Source organism: Hyperoodon ampullatus (assembly GCF_949752795.1).
Source record: "Hyperoodon ampullatus genome assembly, chromosome: 12".
Taxonomy (NCBI): Eukaryota; Metazoa; Chordata; class Mammalia; order Artiodactyla; family Ziphiidae; genus Hyperoodon; species Hyperoodon ampullatus.
In genome coordinates, this window is record NC_136925.1 from 67,852,063 (window position 1) to 67,872,126 (window position 20,064).

Genomic DNA, 20,064 nt, shown 5'->3' on the forward strand with positions numbered 1-20,064 from the left:
CCATGCTTCAGAAAGGCCACATACCACAAATACACAAAAGAAATGTATGGACAAATATACAGGCACCTCTGTCACTGGCATCCAGTTGTCCTGTAGCACTAAACGTCCCAGCTCTTGACTAGAGCTGTTTAGGCCCCAGGAAATGCTTTTCCTCATCTTGTGCCCAATGTCTTTGCTCCAGTCAAAAAGTGAACGAGTTCAAATGCCCTGAAGGTTTGTGGGCTGTGACACTGCCAAGTGGGGAGCTCGACATCATTTCAAAAGCAGAGAAGATGTAAGCAGCATTAATGCTTAAGAAAAGACTATCTAGGTTGCTTCCATGTCCTGGCTATTGTAAACAGAGCTGCAATGAACACTGTGGTACATGACTCTTCTTGAATTATCTAGTCAGTCATTTCTCTCAAATGGCACAACAAAGTCTTTTATAGCAAAGTACAGTAATGGCAGCATCTTTCTTCTTGCTTCTCTTAGTGATCGGATCAGTGGTTCTAGAATTATTAATGATTAGTGCAGCATTTGGAAAAAGAATCACACATGGTACCTCAGGAACATTTCACAAGTAAGCAACTCTTATTCTTAAATTTGTATAGAGGTAAACTGCATAAAACATGACACTAATTCTTTACATTAGCAACTAAAAGAACACTGAATCCTAAACCTGTGAGTAGATTTACTTTGATTAAAATATTTAAGAAGACAATAAAATTTCTAGAAAATATATTTACAAGCTTTAGCTTTGTTTAAATAATTTAGATTTTAAATGTTTTATACACTCATTATCATATGGATTTGCCTTTTCATTTTAAAGTAATTTTGGATATTTAATAAGAAAAATCAGTGTTTTAAAATAGTTTAGTTTTTGAATTTTTACTTTAATTTACATTGTTGATGAAAACATAGTGATATTTTGTATACTTTGAATACAAGTAACATTCTACTTTTATATCCCTTAGCTCATTGAGAATGAGTGCAAGTCAAGATCTTGGTATAAGTAGCTTCTTTTTTGGAGTTCAGAAGCAATAAACTCAGGGGGAATAAAGGAAGAGAAAAATCTAAAAATAGTCAATCTGCTTAAATTTTTAAAGCTTGAAAACAATGAAAGTAAGCAAACTTTTATCAAGCCTGACCCATGTAAAATTCACTAACAGGACATTACAAATTCTTTAATGAGGATTTAATTACTATCCACAACAAAAAGGAGCCAGAAACTTATTCTCACCAAATCCACAACTTAAACAGGTCAGATGAAATCCCTACAAATTCACATTCTTTATAAATGAAGATTTAGTCACTGATTCAGTTAAGAAGAAGGCATGTGGGCCTCCATTTGAACTCTTGCCCTGGAGGCCCCACAAATAGTGGTGGCAACAGCCGAATCCCGAGTTGTGTGTTCTTAAGTCCAAACCAAGCTTGGCTTCTAACCAACTTGCCGTCAAGACTGTCATGAAAGCAGTCCACCAGGTTTTCGTCTCTATTCCTCTTCAGAATCTCACGGATTATTATTTTACACAGAGGAAGAATTTTAGAGGTTTTGCAGATATATATGGAAATGCAATTATATTATATATATAAAAATTAAGAGGGCGGGTAGTAGAAAAAGGGAAGGTTGATTTACTTGCCCAAGATCGTAAATTAGTCTATGAGATCCAGGGCAAGAACCTTGATGGTTTCCTGACATTTCAACCAATGACTTTTCTAACCAATCACTGCTCCCTACCTACCACAGTTAACTACCCACATAATGTTTATGTGTTGCCATGTAATGTTGGTATTATTCAATTCAGAAATCACTCATTAAGGTTTTGATAATGTTAGAAAATAAGACTTAGACATCATTGAGTTACCAAGAGTCACCCTTCTCATAAGTTATATGTCTTATTACTAAATGTATAAACTTAAGCATGTTTAATTATAATAGACATTGCAGAATTTATACAGAACATTTCCAAACGTAATTCTCTAAGATTTCTAAAAGAGGGTTTAAATGATAATGATACCATGAGTGAAAAGATTTTAAAATGTGTGCTTCAGAAAATGCTAACTAATTGCATCTGTTCTGAAGAATAATTCAGTGCCAACCTTAAAATGGAATTAATTTATTTTAATTTAAATTTTTATCAGATTTCCAAAATACATCAAACATATGTATATAAAATGGGGTACATTAAAAATAAGTGATTATAATCCTAGCAATGTTTAAAATAAAGTAATAAATATCTTCAAATAAATGATTAAGTTTTCTTTGTCCACTGGCTCACCTCTATATTCTAAGTAAAATCCCAAGTGAACTGATATTATATCCCATATGTTGTACAGGCCAACCACATTTGTGTCAAAAAATACAAATATAAAATATCTGATATAGAAAAATTTTTTAAATAAAATGTCTCATCATAAAATTCTTAAGAATAAATTTCCATTAGGTATATATTTAAATAGTAAGAATAAAAGCTTAGATGAGGACTCTGAAGAGCTCTATTTTTATTGAAAGTAGTAGAAAATTTCTTTTTTTTTCATATGACAAATATTTATTGAGTATTGACTCTGTGCTAGGTACATATTTATCTTCCTAATTCTGTTCATGTTTTTTTAATATAGTAGAAAAGTTCTTGATAACTAATCAAAGTATTTTAAGTCTTGTTCCTGCCACTGGTAAAGCTTCACAGCACATAAATTTTAAAGCACACATATAGTTCTAGACATTTTGAAAACACTATATCTCTTTAACCTGTAAATGATCAAAGGGAATTTTATAATTAATTAATCAATAATTTATTTAAATGATCCTATTATGTATTTCCTGACCAGGTGGAAATTTTCCATCCACTTACAACAACCTTAAGTTTACATATGTTGTCAAATCCCTCCCCGTTAATACTATATTTTCCAGGTAAAAACATTTAGTTTACTCGTATTTATCAAAACGGAAAATACAAGTCGTTTGTCAACATCCATCCCTATCCTGGATGAATGAATGAATGAATGAGTGAATGAATGAATGATCTTGGTACACACATCAGACCAGTTCCTGTCCTCTCCTCCATGGCTCCAGATAAAAGGTGTAAGAGTATATATATGCTTAGAAAACGATATAGGCAGGCACAAATGCATACTATTTAGAAAATAATACCGAAGTGAAATTAACTTTTTTCTCTCTCTAGAATTAAAAAAAATCCACATAAACATTTTATTTTTGTCAATAAATATTTCCAAATTTGGGTTAGTGCATTCTTAAAGTATGCATAATAAAACTTTCAAATTAACACAGAGCTGAATTAAAATATTTTAGTATCTCTACAAAAATCTATGTTAATATGTTCATCAACTCTAAAAACTCAAAATTTTATTTTGACATAATAAAAATTATTGACATTTATAATGAAAATCATTGCCATTTACACAAATATGATGCATATATATATATTTTATTTGATTTGGAAACAAAAGAATCCAAGATTAAGAGTTCTGGGACAAAAGTCCCATAGGTTTCTTAGTTCAACTTAAATTTTTGACTATTTAAAATAGAGGTAAACATGGTAGCATGTTATAGCTGACCCCAAAACATGAATGTATGCTGAAAAACCAAATGGGGGGGAGAAAATGAAGGTTTTGTTTTCTTATACATCACCAAGGTGACATTAAAACAAGTCCTGCAAGACATAAACCTATCAGCCACAGTTGTCAGTTGGAAAAAAAGTATAAAATTATAAAAATGAGGCAAAGAGAGGTAATAAATAAAAAAGAGTAAAAAGAGAAAGTATTACCTGGCAAGGAACATATCACTAACTCTCTCAGGTTTACTGTGCCCTAGGAGACCAGCCTAAGTGAGACTCAATGGTCCTACCCACTTCTGAGTTTGATTGCTGTTTGAAAAGATCTTGACAGTGCTTTCAAAGGTAGAAGATGGCCCTACATTTGGAGAATTCCCTGAGGCTATTTCTATGGATACACAAAAAGGCATACTGACCCTATCTATCCCAAGGCATCTGACAAGACAGAGGAAAATCAGCCTGATAAATCATCCTGCCAATTCAATTCTTAAGGGAAAGGAATTCCAGTGGTATAGTAGGTAAAGTCTGATGAGAACATATGACAATTTCTTTAGAAGCACTGACAAGTCCCATTACCATTAATCTAATAACTGAATTACTATATTGTAGCAGGTTGAACACATTTTAGGGTTTACAATGGCAGGAAAGAACTTTGAGGGGTAAAATCAGGAGTATATAATACTCACCCCATAAATGTACTTCCATCAAGCTGTATACTTATAAAACAGGGAAATCTACTTATATTGTCTAGTTTCCCATAATAAGGAAGTATTTTATTTTAAATGTTACTTTTTTTTCTCTACTCATTTATATTTCCCAGCACTCAACCTGGGACACAACAGGAACTCAGTAAATGTTTATGGATTGAGGGATCAAGTGTGTGAATGGATAAACGAATACATGAGTGAATGATTATAAACACACGCTTACCATGTGCATGTACTATTAAGCATCTGTGGGGTAAAGAAGCAATTGCTTCTTCCTCCACTCTACTACTCCTTTTAAATTCTCTCCTTTCATTCCTTTTAAATTACGGGGTGGCAATGGACATAGTATACATCATACACAAGAAACCCCTCATTCAGCTCTCTAGTCAAACCTTACTACCTCAGAGAGGACTTCCCTGACTTTCTATCCAAAACACTACACCCTCCTTACTTTTTAATCCCCTTAACTTACTTTATTTTTCTTTATAACACCTATCAAAGCCCAAGATTGTATGGTTATTTGTTCATTGTTTTTTCCCCCAATAAATTCAATGATGTCAGGAAAAAAATATAAATAAATAAATTACGGGGTGGCCTGATACAATTTAAAATGCCCCTCTGTGGTAATGTGAGTGCCTCTGTGAAAGTTCTTTTACTGTGCCCAATTTGCTGTACTAATTGATTAAAAAACAATCCACTAAACATAACCTTGATACAAATGTCATCCCTTCACACTCTACAGTAATACGCTATTCGTCTTAACAAAGTAATTTTTAAATTTTTCTTTAAGTTCTATTATTATTCCTAAATGTTAATAGCAGCCCCATTACCTCCTATGAGATGACTGCCTCTCTGCCCAGTTTCCTAAGGGTGAATGTGACACAATACGCCTGTATGTGACAGTGTGTTTTGTCTGTTTATTGGCACATGACTATCCTAAAGGACAGGAAAAGAACTGGGGTGTGTGTGTGTGTGTGTGTCTATGTGTGCGTGCACTTCCCTGGATTGTTCTCTAGAAATTTCCTTCCATGTGGGAAAAGTGCCAAGGAGAGCCCGAGGACTTCCCTGACCCTGAGCCAAGGGTGTGGCAAATGCGCTCACCCTAACTAGCCGGGTGCTTAAAAGGGAAATGGTGGGAAGGAGGAAGGAAGAAGTGAGAAAGAGGGAGGCTTGTAGTCAGTTGAAATCTTGGACCTGTGAGAAAATCATCTAGGCATCCAACATGTTTGCAATATTGTAAAATTTACAAAGACTTCTCAGGACTAACACATTCTCAGGGGGTACCTCGAAGACCAGCCGGTGAGCTAAGATCTACTGAGGTTTCTATAAACTTGACCTGTCAAGGATAAATCACTGAGGAAAACTCAGTCTTTCTTTCACTGATGGAGTTTAATTATATGTTCAAGACAAGGAACAACCTTTAGAATGTTTCCCCCCGCTGCTCGACTGAAACCTCTTCAAAAACCACTCTTAACCCTTAAATTGTTGAATGCAGGGGCCCTTTCTTAGATGACATTGTTACCACTTTGCAGCACTTCGCACTGTGGGGCACACCTTCCTTGAATACAGAGCTTCCAGCTCAAGATCTGACATACCAGGGGCAATAAGTAAGAGCCCCTCTATCTGTAAAGGTCCTCTCCCCTTAGTTTCTTTGACACTTGCCTCTCTTAGTTTTCTTGCTATGTTTCTGACAGCTAAAATATTTTGGATTCCTCTATCTGACCTTCCAGGACCAAGTGTCTTCTCCCCTAGATTCTTCCCTATTTTTCCAGCATCAAAATTAATATCACTCTCCTTTGTGTTCTCATAACTCTTTGCACTACTCCTGTTGTCGCACTAATCATGATCTGGTTTGGATTTCAGTTAATTGAGTACACTTATATCCCCACCCAAATTTTCAGCTACTTGGAGACAAGACCCTTCTCATTTTTCTCAGTACACACCTCTAGCACAGAGCACAATGGCTTGCACATGGCTTGGTTTTCCATAAATGTTGGCTGGATTCAAAAGTTTACTAAAGTCGTTGCATGGAATTTTTAACTCCTTCCTCTTTTCCACCCCTCATGTAGGCAATCATGTGCCAAAACCTATAGACAAATGATTGCATTATTTCTCTCATCTGTCCCCTCCTTCGTATTCTTATTACAACCAGCTTAGTTCAGAAATGTGTTACCTCTCACAGAGATGATCCCAATGGCTTTTTAACTTGTCTACCTTCAGGTTTTCTACCTCTTACTTGTGAGGTGAGGTGAGGTGAGGTATATTTCAAAAATATAATCCAATCATATTACTCCTTAGCTCAAAATTGGTTCTTTAATGTGTACCAAACTGATGTGCTAATTACACCTCCAAGGTCCTCTATGCACTCTCTAAGTCTCTAGGTATCTTTCTTTCCTCTCTTTGGTGTCTCCTCTTCACTTACCAATGCTGTGTTCCAAGCACATCATGTTATTTTTCATTCCTATGACACCTACATTACCCATCCCAACTCTTTGCCTATGTGGTTGTAATTCTCTCCATCTGTCCAAACCTTGCCTGTCTTTAAAGCCTTCCTCAGGAAACACTTCCTGATCTCCAAATCCCTCCCTCCACATTCCCATGAGAAAATTCATGTGATTTCTTTCTCCTCTGAATTTGCAACGCATTTTATTTATACATTTCTGATGGCGCTACTTAAGCTTCCTTATATCCAAGTTAGTTATGTACTAATCTTGTCTCTCTTTTGGGTTTACAAGCAACTTAAAGACTAAAATGCAGACTTACTCATCACTGTAGTCCTCCAACCACCAGAACACTAAATTGCATAATGGCAGAAACACCATGAACATTCATTGAATTAAACCGAATTAAAGCTTTTACAAATAGCCAAAGAAAGCTCAGGTTCCATGTAAGAAGGATGGGGGCTCAAGCCAATTTAGTGTTGGTGACTGTGATGATTGGTGTTCTCAAAAGTTCCACTTAAGGCTGATGACAGAATCAAGCTCTGCTACAGTCAATGAATAATTTATTTCTGCCCAAATATTCTGTTAATAGAAATCTTTTTATGGCTCATGATCTAAAATATATTTACTGCCCTTTGGTTATTAAATGTTTGCTTTAATCATTAGTACACAAGGTAATGACAAATGATAATTACAGGATCGTTATATGCTTTTAAACTGATTGAATCAAGAGTGTCTCTGCTGAAATTCAAAAACTTCTCAGTGGATGGGAATGGGAGTGGATTACATTGGGACCGGCCGACTCACCGCTACCAACAAATTTAAGAGCCTAAGGATCTTGTTAGAAATACCACCAATTGAGAGGACAACTTGCAATTCGAATGGCTAATACACTTTTTCGATTTTAGTGCTCAAGTAAAAATGCCCCTGCTTCCCTGAACTAGACTGTTTCAATCGAAGGCATCATAGTAAAGAAAAGAAGTGCCTGTGTTCGCACATTCCCTTGATTTTCCAGCCTGCCCAAAAGTGTTCTTTTGCTGTGCTATTTCATCAAGTTGTGAGGTGACAATGCTCATGCTTATCAAAAGGAAAATATAGCTATTTTTCCCGTATGTTTTATTTTGGCAGGCCAAAAGGCACACTTCCGGCTGCTGTTTAATCTCCCTAATATGATTAAACATGTGTACTCTGACAAGTACACATGTTCCTAAGGAGGTGAATTTGTGGGGGATTTTGGCAAGGGTAAGGTTGAGAAAACCCAAAACATCCTAAGCTCTTGGGAAATATTTAAGGAGCTGGAAGAACAGTAAAAAGAGGAAGAAGACTCATGCCTTCCAGTGAATTCCTGTTTCCAGCTATAAACCCTCATGGGAAAAAATAAAAGTTGAGTAGTATAAAGTATAAGCTTTTTATCTACTTTTATATCAAACTCGGTACACAATCAAATTCATCATCCTGAGACCCAAGCCAGCTTCTCTCTTTACTTCCTTTTTTTCTATTAAAAGTCCTATTCAGGGCTTCCCTGGTGGCGCAGTGGTTGAGAATCTGCCTGCTAATGCAGGGGACATGGGTTCGAGCCCCGGTCTGGGAGGATCCCACATGCCGCGGAGCGGCTGGGCCTGTGAGCCATGGCCGCTGAACCTGCGCGTCCGGAGCCTGTGCTCCGCAACGGGAGAGGCCACAACAGTGAGAGGCCCGCGTACTGCCAAAAAAAAAAAAAAAAAAAAAAGTCCTATTCAAACTCACAGGCTCAAAAACCTCGTGTCATCACTGACAGCTTCCTACTGCTCTCTGCCCCCAGAAGTGCGGATATAAGTGTGCGCCCGTGCACACACGCACACACACACGCACACATACCCCTCCTGCACCCAATCAGGCAGCCCTCCGTGGGCCTCCTGCACATTCTCTCATCTTGTCTGCGTCCTGTCAACCCTTATTGCCGCCACTGCAATTCAGACCTTCAACACCTGCCTGAACTCCCAGTGTGCAAAGTCAGATCCGAAAGTGCTTTGGGTCCAACTGTCAAATTTCCACAGGACAGGTCTAGGCACTATGACCTTGGGTATTGGGTATATGGAATCCAGGGACAATTCTCAGAGGCAGTCACCTGTGGAAGCATCAGGAGAGTCTTAAGGAAAATACTTTGAGCTGAAAGTAGCCATAAAGGCACCAGGATGCAAAACTTGCGAAGTGAGGAACTAAGGAAGAGATTGGAGGAAGTTAAGTCAGAATTCCAGCACAGGGTGGTACAGCCATTACTGATGGAGTGTAATCTATAAAAATACTGAATCACTATGCTGTACACCTGAAACGAACACATTATTGTAAATCAACTCTACTTCAATAAAAAAAGAAAAAGAAAGAATTCCCTGAACTTGGGATTCAAGTGTTCACTAAAGTTTTCTTAGTGCTTTCATCTGTGATATACGTGTGGGAGGAGAGGGAAAGGGCATAACATGCGGTGACAGCTCTTGTGTGAATTAATGCTAAGTGCCTCCTAAGTGGCTTCTGTGCTTTCAGGGACTCTTGAACCCACTCACCCCACCCTCACCTCTACCCCCGCACCATCCAGCACAACCTGGCCCGATTCAGCTTCCTAAAGTGCAGCTCTGATGACATCACTCTTCTGCTCAAAAATTTTCAGGGGCTTCCCAGAACCGCAGGCTGGATTAAATGTACATCTTTAGTCCTGAAGCCAGAGACAGCTGTGCTTCACATCCACATGACCTGTATCTTCCAGGAAGCCTCTACATTCAGAGGCCATGTTTTATTTTATCTCATTAAATCTTTTCAGAGGTCAGTTGTTTTTGTTCCCATGGTCAAGACAAAGACAATAAAACATCCTTGTAGGGGAATGTAGGGAGTTTTGTTTTGTTTTGGGGGGTGGGTTTGTTATTTTACTTTGAGACTAATTTTTTGCATTCAAAAAGATCACCTAGAAAGCACATAAATTTATGGCTCTGCTCTGGATATTTAATTAGAATCAGACTTGCTGATTCATCTCCCTAATATGATTAAAATTAAATCTGTGCCCAGGTATCAATTTGCAGTCCCCCAAATGAATTTTAGATGAAAACTCACAATCAGATATTTTTATTAAATTCAACAAATATTTATGGAATATCTACTATTTTTTTCAACCACCATTTTCAAGGCTGAAGAGGACACCAATGAAATAAAGATGTAGTCTTTGCCCTCAAGCAGCTTACAGTGTGGTAGGTGAGATAAAAGCCCCACATAAATCACTTTATTAAAAAGCATAAGCACAAAAATAGATACAAAAAAGAGACAGGAGAGAAGTAAAAAGTATTAAGGGGATTCAGAGAGAAGAAGAGATAAAGCATGAAGATCTCTGAAGTGGATGATGCTGTTCAATATCTAATTTAGTAATTCACAGGGAAACTATAACTGCCAAGGGAATCAGATCTATAAGGATGTTGCTTGGAGTCTATGAGATTCTCAGAGCAGGGGAGTGACTGGGTGGATTTCACAGTTATCATCAAGGAAGGGAAGGTACACTGCCTCCAAGATTCCCTAAAACTCTTGAGATCTGATTCTTCCCCCAAACTCCAATATGGCTTCTACTTCCTTATTTGTTTCATACTAAACAGAATATACAGATCGTATCAACAAAGCTCCAATATTTGAACACTACCAGTCAACCAGACCAGTGATCTGGCATCGAATGACATATTGCCTGTAGTTGGGAGAACCAGGGCTGAATCCTGCTTCATGACTCACTAATGCTGTGACTTTGAGCAAATCACTCAACTGTAACTCTTAGAGCCTCTGTTTGCTCATATACAAAATAAAATGTAAGTAATATCTACAGAATAGTTCTTGCTTTAAGTGGGGTCATGTAACATGGAAGCCATTGGTAAACTGTAAAGCATTACACAAATGGTAATTCAGGTCATCCTAGAAACAGGGCATTCTATGTAGCCAGTAAAAGATGAGAGGTCCCGCCACCACAGTCATCCTACACTGCAAGCTAAAGGAAGGAGACAGGAAGGACGACAAGCAGGAAGAGTACTATGAAATGACATTAAAGTAACCCTCGGGCTTTCCTGGTGGTGCAGTGGTTGAGAGTCTGCCTGCCGATGCAGGGGTCGCGGGTTCATGCCCCGGTCCGGGAAGATCCCACATGCCGCGGAGCGGCTGGGCCCGTGAGCCATAGCCGCTGAGCCTGCACGTCCGGAGCCTGTGCTCCGCAACAGTGAGAGGCCCGTGTACCGCAAAAAAAAAAAAGTAACCCTCAGTCAGTTTTTCAAATGGCTAGAGAATGCTCAAGGAACAAAATGTGCTTTGCTCATACTACTGGTTTAATTAATCTTGCTGATGATGAATAAATGAATGGGTAAGGAACTGAATGTATGAATAAATCAAGGTATAGTCAAGTGAACTGCTTGAAAAACAAAGCAGGAGGAGTCCAGTTTTATAGAAGAGGTTAAGAAAATAATTCTGGAAAAATGAAACCATGTAGCCTGAGAAGCTAACAGTAATGGGCTCCACTCACAAAGGCTGTAATGGCAAAACAAACTGCAGTCCTTATAGTAAGTAAGATCTTACGAGTCTATAGGTTTCACATCGGTTTAGTAAAATTCAGTCAGAAACACTGATACCCTCTTCAGTTACCTTGAAACCCAAAGGACCCAACAGAAGAACTGTATGCATCTGAAAACCTATAAAAATGGCCCTATATAAAAGGAAACATACAGAAGGCCACAACGCATTGAAGCTCATAAGGTTTGCTCTGAATTATATGTGACAGCAGGAAAAGTTGTATCAAACCACAGTGAACAGAGAGGAAATCTTATTTGCAACCTCATCAAATCTTTATAAGACGTACTAAAATGTGCCCAAGTTAAATAGATTAAAAGTTTCCCATTTTATTTTCCATACTGGTGTAAGTAATGACAAAAAAAGTAAAAACATAAAGGAACAGATGGATGGATAAACACCGAGTCTGAGGAAATCACAAAATACAGCAATTTCTACAGGAAATAGGGTTATATAGTTTGGATTTTCTAATTTAAAGTAAGATTTCAGTAACTTCTGACTCCAAAAATGACTATCATAACTATGTCATTCTCAGCAAATTAATTTCTGCTCTGAAACCTGATTTTCTCAAGTGAATATGGGATTCTTAATTCTTACTTTTCAAAGATTAAGCAGCTATAGCAAAGAACCTGACTCTGCAGAACACATCCAGTGAATGCTAACAATTTTCACCTTCCTTCTTATCTTTCCTCAGCTTAAAGAAGACATACCACTTACATAATTCTTAAATAATTACATCCAATGCAATGAGAGCGTATAAATCTGTGCACCTGGTTTAAAGGTCTATAGTCCAGCTACTATTACCTTAAAATGAATAAGGTCAAGACCAGTCAAAAGCCCTGGCTATCTGAAGGAAAATGGCAGGACATGAAAAGTCACATTATTATAAAGTAATTTGTATTTATTATCTTTTACAAAAAGTACCATAAAAGAAAGGCCATTCTAATGATGCAGGTTTTCCTTTTATATTGTGTAAAATTTTATCATGCAAACTTTCCCTTTTTATCTTTTTTATCTTGTTTTCTCTTACTACCAATTTGGAGTGGGGGAAATTGGACAAATTTTTTAAATTTATTGTTTGAAAAAAAAATTCTTGCTTGGGTCAATGGACAAGACCAGGCTCAGGCAATAAAGTGATTGAGAGGTTGCTGATTATGTTGTATACAGCACGAAAAAAGCTTACCAATTTCATATGAAGTGTTTCCTTACCAAGTGTTTGGTTTAATGTTACTCATCTCTATGTACATTTCTATTATGTCCACAATGATGGGCTAAAGAATCAGTCATGTGATTAATAAAATACAATTATTCTTACATTTAGACCATGATTGTGACTATTACCAACATGAATCACTATTGTCAATAATCACTACTAGCTACTGAGTCTCTACCACCTGCCAGGAGTTTAATCCTCACATAACCTTATGAATTAAGTAGTGTCCTTATGTAATTAACAAAAAAAAAATATTTTAAAACACAGTGACCTCAAAGAGCTGACTTAACCAAAGACACCCAGAATTCATAGTGACATAAGCAAGAAGGCCAATGTCCGTTCTCAGGAGGCACTTACAGAACAGTTTCCTAAACATAATTTAAATTAGGTCCCACCAATCGAAATTTAACTGTAACACAGTGGGGTACCTTGGAAATAACTGTAAAAGCCAATCCTTGTGAGTAGAAGGAAAATTAAATGTGGCAGACAAAGACATTTAAGTGAGTAGTTCAGAGTATCAATTTTCATCTTCTAACATCTATTATGACTATTGAAGAAATTAAGGCTTTGCTTTTGAAACTTTATCATTTCTCTTCATGATGGGTTTTTCAATCTAACTGCCTTATATCCCTCTAATTATCCAAAAAATGTTCCGAATGGCACCGTGTGCCCATAACAATGGAAATTACTGGTGACAAATGAATCTTGGGTCATGAAATTCACAGGCCAAATGCAAAGATTCCCTGGGTTTCCACACTTGATATTTCTGCACTCACTGGATGCTCAAAAGCTACACTAACAAATCAAGTTCCAGGGAAGCAGCCTCAAGGAAGATTATTTTAGACAAAGCAAAGGCAGTTGTCAGCATTGTATAAACCATATGCGACAGTATCCCTGAAAAACCACCTGACCCCACCACGTCTGAAGATGCCCAGAGGTAAAGCAGACACTACTAGTTTGGTTTGGAAGTCTGCTCCCTGAATGATTAGACACTTTCCTCTCTTATTTACCATCATTCATCATATTTTTAAATACTTCTAGTTTATCCAGAGGGAAATAAAGTAATGAGATGCACAATTTAGAATCATGAATAAAATTTTGTATTTCAGAAACTAAAATGATGTGACCTAGACTAGGAATACAAATTTTTTTCCAAATTTTCTGTGACTGTGTAAAGAGTTAATTAAAGCATGAGTCTGCCTGGATTAAAACAAAAATTACCAAACCCTAAAATCAGTATCATTTAGATTTCTGATGTCAAAAATCTGTTTGACAGAACAGGCTTTACTACACTGACATTTTAACAGTAGCCAAAGTCCTGTTCCCACTAAATTCTGTCTTGGCAGTGCCAAGAATTTGCTAAAAGCCTAAACTCTTCCTGGTTAAGAATTCTCTACCTCAAGAGCATTCCAAAGCAACACAGTGCAACAAGGAAGCTGGATTAAGCAAGTCCTTAAGATTTCTATTCTTATCACAGAAACTAAGCTTTCTGCAAAATGAGAATGGTTTAAAGCAAGGAGGCTGGACTTCCCTGGTGGCACAGTGGTTAGGAGTCTGCCTGCCAATGGAGGGGACACAGGTTCGAGCCCTGGTCCGGGAAGATCCCACATGCCGCGGAGCAGCTAAGCCTGTGCGCCACGACTACTGAGCCTGCGCTCTAGAGCCTGCGAGCCACAACTACTGAAGCCTGTGCGCCTAGAGCCTGTGCTCCGCAACAAGAGAAGCCACTGCAGTGAGAAGCCCACGCACCGCAAAGAAGAGTAGCCCCCGCTCGCCACAACTAGAGAAAGCCCGCACGCAGAAATGAAGACCCAACGCAGCCAAAAAAGAAATAAAATAAGGAGGGTTACTAATTTACTCAATATATTCTTTATACCTTAGATTTGAATCTGATACTATACAGTACAATTACACGTATCTCACTAAAAGTAAAATTCGATAGTCTCACATTACCTCAAGATTACAACAAGCAAATAATCATTAGAACAGTAAATGAAGGGATCTGGTTTCAAACTGTACATGACAACATTTTCTAATCTTCCCATTTTTTCTAATCAGGTTAGTTCCGCCGATGTGGTAAAGACTTATCAACATTTTCATTTAGATAGCATCCCAGACATCTTTCACAGGTTTTGAGGTCCTCAAATTATTACTGTCAAAACCTCACATAAAGCTTAATATTTTGCTTGAGAGATCTTTCCAATAATTTTGAAATCAAACCACATAGAAAGTACTTGACTCAACTTACCCAGTGGTTAAATGTTAAAGAACTGGTAAAAGAGTGTTCCAAACAAATCAATTCACTTAATTTTTCAAGTAGATCTGATTACCATCGTCTTTTAAAAAATTCAAAGACTCCACCTAATGAAGAAAGAAAAAAAACACAACAAAGAATTGCATTTAAACCAGAGCAGCATTATATGATCTATACATTAATAATACAGAAATCAAAGCAAGATTATTATTATTATATCTTCTCCTAAGTTACTGTGCTACTTAAAACTATAAAACAACAAAAGCATCTGGCAACTAGATTAAATTTTCCAGTTTGGAAATAAAAAGAATGTTCAAGCATAGAAAAAGCAATAAAATAACTAAGTGCAAGAGCAGAAGAGTTTATTTTCAGTACTGATTGGCATACGAAAGTGGTGACTACATAATGTCAGTTAGGACATGTAAAATCAGAGATGAGGAAAAGATGCAACTGACTACTTTGGAATTCCATTCATTGGTTCTTATTAATTTATTGATGCAATGAAAATGTGTAGGTTGCAGTTCTTTAAAACTGTTAAGCCCTAGGTACAGGCAATTTCTGTTGAGGCATATAAACTAATACCCAGACAGATCATTTGGAGAGAATTCATGAGCATAAATTTCCAAATCATTCTTAGAATGTTATACCTTGTCTCCCACAGAAAGTGTTTACTAAAAATCCACAAACAGCTTAATTACAGTTCATAAATAATATCAGTTAATTCTATTCATTTTACCAGTTGATGTACCTTTTATGAAGCTCAAATATTAAATTGCTATCTTAGCTCCAAGAGAAAGTTTTAGAGAAGGAAAGCTATATCTCAACTGATAGAACCTAAGATAAATGGGATTCTGGGAGGCAGAACAGAAGAGTGAGACAGAAAATTGGACAGCTTCCAGCTACTTCTGAATCAGGTCCCCCCCAGGGTAGATTAAGTAATTTTAAAGTCCCTGGACATCAGACACAACTATATTCCAGTGAAAGTTCAAAAACCTATTGCAAGGCCATAAATACATGATTTTTTATTATTTATGCAATTTGGAATTAGCCACATATTGTCACTCCCCTAGTCTCACTACACGTATTAGGAAAATTGACAGTTACTTCAGTTGTAAAAAAAGGAGACTGAAATAGATTTGTTCCCACTATTTGAAGGTAGATGCTCCAACTAAACAAAACAAAACAAATGTTCCTACCAATGGAGAAGACAAATTGCAATAATTATACCAAGTAGAAACCCATGGTAGCCATGGGAAATACGTTTTCACTTCCAAGACAACCAATGTCTAGATTCTAGTCTTGCTGCCATATAAGAAATAGTTATCTAGGAAACTCATTTGGATATGGTCTCAAATGGCTTCTTCATTAACAATGATAAACAGCCTTAATTACTATTCTAGGGTTCTTGCCATAAATATGACAAGACAAATGTCAAATGGTTTGGTTATTTTAATTACACTGGACCAACAAATATAGCACCTAAACAATGAGACGCAAAATGGTATATAATTTGCACACTGAGCATCTAGAGCTGTGAAAATATTTTTTGGTATTTTTACAGGCCCTTTATGAAAGTGTTACAAAGGCGCTTTCAAATGATGTTCGGTAACTAACTTCCTATCATCTCTGGATTCTTACATGATGGTTTTGTGCTAGTATACTGTTTAAGTTAGTCACTTTCCAAGAAAAAGCTAGGGCACATCCCATCATGATGCAGAATGACTTGAAGATTCTTAAGAATCCTTTTCTCACTGATTTTTCAATGTATAATATGAAACTGACCTGTATAAGAGTCTAGATCTACAATCCTTCTTTCTGTCATTGTTCATTTTTTTGGTAAAGTACTTTTTTCTTCAATTATGTAGTTTTTGCCTCATGTCTTGCACCATTTCATGGCTAGCCACCAAGCCAATATCTTATTTAGGTTTTTCACCTACAATATAGCAAGTATGCTCTAGTTTCAAATCTAACTATGGTTATCTGAGTGGTCAGTGACTTCAAATTATTTAGGAATTTTTCAGTTGGCATGGGCACTTCCTACCAAGCTTCAAAAGCAATAAGTACAAAATATGTTAGTCACCTGTATGGATGTTATCAGTTAAATGACCACCCTTAACTGATACGGAAGGTACAGATATGCTGCCTGTATAACAAGTGAGCCTCATGTGTACAAACCGTGATACAACATTCCTTAGAAATGTTCATTTCCTTGGAAATGACTAACGCTTGAGAGATGATGGCTGGTTCCCTATAACTCTTATACCATACAGTAGTACCTACCTAAAACAATTTTATAAGCTGATGAAAGCAGTTGCGTCTACTCCTCCTTGCCTTCAACTTGTTTTTGTTGCCTGCCTCACCACGCTAGGAAAAAAGAAAAGCAAGACCAAAAAAAAACCACTTCAGTCAGTGGTAGTTTGGCTCCATCAGAAAATCTAAATACATATGAACTTTGTATTTCAATCAGGTACATAGTCTAAACAATGGAGTAATTTATCATTAGCTAATAGTTGATCATGCTTGTCACCAATTGGTGTGTTTCAGTCATTTTTGTATAATAAGTAGGTGTACCTACAATGCAGGATTAGAGTGACTTTCTCTGGCTGAATGGTTCCCCATGTAGTAGACAGGAACCGTGCCCCCTGAGCTGACCAGGCCATTCCCGGGAACACTTTAGCTGTCTGTGCTGTTGCAACAGTGAACACAGTAAATTAGCTCTTTTAGGAGCACGCAAAACTGCCCTTGAAAGGAGTAAATGACACCCTGGAGTAAGCTTGTGAACTGTAATGTCTTTATAGCCCTGGTACTTAAAGCTTAGCAGCTGTGGAGCACCCTCCTTGTATTGAGGATGAGACTGAGGCCCAGAAGGTCCCAGTCACTTGCCTCAGGTCACACAGCCGGAAGGCAGGTCTCCTGACTACTCTTCTACCATTTTCCCCTTTACATCACAGAGCTTCTTTGCCTCCCGTAGGTGAAAGTTCAATAACATTGAGCAGGAGCTTACTGAGCACCAACGACATTAAAGATGCTTCTCAGTTTAGGAAGGGAAGAAAGTGGGTGCAAAGTGAGTGAGAACAGACCCACAAACACCACAGGTGCCATACCACCCTCTTCAGCATAGTTACAGTCAACTCACTTCTCTGCAAACTTAGTGAAAAACTGGCCAAGGAGAATAGGAGACTGGGAATACCTTAGACTCTTACACACCCAAAACGTCTGGGCATATTTTAGCAGAGCTCCAAAATAACAGTTAGAAAACAGTGTCCTAACGCTCAGTTAGTACAGCTGCCTTACTTAGTCATAAATACATAACAACATTGAAGACATTTTTAACCAGAGAAACACCCTTAATCCCATGACTCAAACACAATTATTCTCATTAAAAAAATTTCTAATCTAGTATTTATTTGCTCCCCATGTAAGCATATTTTCACACAGATGCTCTCATAACACACATAATTAGGCATTCTATTTTTTTTCATTTAACACTTCATAAACATATACTATATTTCCATGTAATTCACAAAGTTCTCATTTTTACCAGCCATATAATATTCCAAAGTTAACATGCTTACTTAGTCATTTCATTAATCATTCCTATATGTGGGAGTATTTCAGATGTTCTCATTTATTTTTAACACTGGAAACACAACTTTCTCCTTAAAATACTAACAGAAATACAATTACTAAATCAAAGGTTATAAATATTTTTATGGACTTCATAAAAAGCCATATTGATGTCAAGAGATTGAAATTACCTATAAAGCCACCGGCAATATGAGCATTCTACTTTCACTAAACTTCCTCACCGTTGTATGTGATTAAATTTGTTTGGTGATTTACTTAATATAAAATGGTATTTTAGGATTGCTTTTTTTATTTTAATGGTGATCATAGTCCCCTATTTTAAGATAATTTTATTGTTTCATCTTTAATATAAAATTTTACATTATTCTATTCACATAATTTGACTGTATTTATGTCCTAATTTTCTTATGAATTTAAATGGCCTTTAATATATGTATAAATTAAATTTTCTACAAATTGTTCTTAAGTTTGTTTTTAGATTTTAACCAGTTAATATGTCTGGTGTGTATTTGGATCCTCAGTGTGAGGTATATATTCAAAGATTTTTTGACAAGCCCATTCTCCCACAATGCTGTTTACTAAACTTGCTACATTATATTTTGTGCATATTGTATTATTATGGGTCCATTTCTTGGTTCCTCATTTTGTAACGTTGATCTACATATTTAAAAGGGAATGTTTGTTCAGACCTAATAAATGTTATGTGATGGGCATTGTGCTATATAGTTTTCATGTGCATTATTACATGAACTTGTGTGTGTGTTAGGTGGTTTTAATTACTGCTATTTTTTTATAGTATGTTTGAATCCACAGTAGGTCTTGATTCCACTCCCTAGTCTCTCTTTTTTCAAATATTCCTTGATATTTCCTTGTATGCACAAATATACTTGAGAAATTCTCACCCATTTTCCCAGATTATATTATTTGATTAAGTGTATTTTCTACCCTCCATATTCAGCCATACCCAAACAATTCTCATCAGGAGTTTGAATAGAATTGTGTTGAATCGCATATATAAGCATCTTTGTAATATTCTGTTTTCCCATGTAAAGAAAACTTAGTATATTATCATGCACCTCTACTTCTGTTACATTTTAACTTTTTTATTCAATAAACATTTACATTCTACAAGTCTCCTCCTTCTGTGTCTTTCCTCATTTCCATTTCACTTGCTCGGAAATACTTCATTCTCAAGTTCAGCTACTAAATTGTGTTAGTTCCTCACAAGGTCCCCTGAATAATATCCTGTACATGTAGGTGAACACTGATTAAATGGAAGACAAGTATTTTAAGCCCTATCCTAAATAAAACATCTTAATTGCCTCAACAAAAATGAAATGAAGTTGTCTGGAAAGGACAAAACCACCACAAAATAATAGCCTTGGCAACCACTTTATTTTCTTAGTGTATTTACAAGACAAAGCCCTGAGTTCATTCAAAACAAAGCTGAATGGCTGAGGTTACCTAATACCCTCTTTTCCCTCCATCTTGACCAATATCTCTTATTTCTGCTATCCGCGACATAGGTGTGTATTCACAGAGAGAGAAAAACCAACAGGGAATGTAAATGACTTAAAATTAAATATTTTAAATGTGAATTTGCCTGAGATTAGTCTACATAATGTTGTACATCATAATTAAATCCACGTTATCTTCCTTGATTTAATGGACCTAGACAGTCTTTAAAAAAATCTCATATTTTATGAAATCTATGTGGTATATGAAGAATTGTAGACACTACGGTGAAAGG